The sequence below is a fragment of the Ailuropoda melanoleuca genome, chromosome 4, assembly GCF_002007445.2.
Source record: "Ailuropoda melanoleuca isolate Jingjing chromosome 4, ASM200744v2, whole genome shotgun sequence".
NCBI classification, from domain to species: Eukaryota; Metazoa; Chordata; class Mammalia; order Carnivora; family Ursidae; genus Ailuropoda; species Ailuropoda melanoleuca.
In genome coordinates, this window is record NC_048221.1 from 10538020 (window position 1) to 10539374 (window position 1355).

The 1355-nt window shown below is 43.6% G+C and overlaps 1 pseudogene; it reads left to right on the top strand.

Annotated features, from left to right (window-relative positions):
* Positions 1 to 764: 764 nt before the first annotated feature.
* LOC117801745 overlaps positions 765 to 1355 on the top strand; it is a 1142-nt pseudogene continuing 551 nt past the window's right edge.

A 1355-nucleotide genomic window follows, 5' to 3' on the forward strand; every position in this document is an offset into this window, starting at 1 on the left:
CTTTGTTTCTCATAGTCCATAGCCTCTCATGCTTCATTCCCTCTTCTGATTACCCCCCTTNAGTCCATAGTCTCTCATGTTTCATTCCCCCTTCTGATTACCCCCCTTTTCTTTATCCCTTTCTTCCCCTACCGATCCTCCTAGTTCTTATGTTCCATAGATGAGAGAAATCATATGATAATTGTCTTTCTCTGCTTGACTTATTTCACTTAGCATTATCTCCTCCAGTGCCGTCCATGTTGCAGCAAATGTTGAGAACTCCTTCCTTCTGATAGCTGAGTAATATTCCATTGTATATATGGACCACAACTTCTTGACCCAGTCATCTGTTGAAGGGCATCTCGGTTCCTTCCACGATTTAGCTATTGTAGACAATGCTGCTATGAACATTGGGGTGCATATGGCCCTTCTCTTCACTATGTCTGTATCTTTGGGGTAAATACCCAGTATTGCAATGGCTGGGTCATAGGGTAGCTCAATTTTTAACTTTTTAAGGGACCTCCACACTGTTTTCCAGAGTGGAATAATTTCTTATTAAAACTGTTTAATATCTGACCTGTTGGGGAACATCTGATGCTGTGATGGAAATTCCTGATCAGAGAGAAACTGGGGATCCTCTCTAAGGGCCCAGATCCATTCACAAAATATTGAAATTAATTTCCTGACTGAAAAATATACATTGTAGCATTCCACAATGTGAGCAATGCCCATTTCTGTCAAAATTAATCATGTTATTTCCCCGGTAGTGGTAGTCATCTCCACCAATGGACCCAGGAAACAATACAGGAATTTCAAAATTTCTTCTTCTGGGATTTTCAGAGGACCCAGAACTGCAGCCCCTCCTATTTGGACTTTTCCTCTCCATGTACCTGATCACTGTGTTTGGAAACCTGCTCCTCATCCTGGCCGTCAGCTCTGACTCCCACCTCCACACCCCCATGTACTTCTTCCTGGCCAACCTGTCCTTTGCAGACATTTGTTTCACCTCCACCACTGTCCCCAAGATGCTGTGGAACATCCAGACTCAGAGCAAAGTCATAACGTATGAAGGCTGCCTCAGCCAGATGTATTTTTTCCTACTCTTTTCAGGATTAGATGTCTTTCTCTTGACTGTGATGGCCTATGACCGCTTTGTGGCCATATGTCACCCCCTGCACTACATGGTCATCATGAACCCTCGGCTGTGTGGACTACTGGTTCTAGTGACCTGGATCATAAGTCTCCTGCATTCCTTGTTAGAAAGCTTAATGGTGTTGCGGCTGTCCTTCTGTACAAAGGTGCAAATCCCCCACTTTTTCTGTGAACTCAATCAGATGATCCAACTTGCCTGTTCTGATACCTTTCTTAATAACATG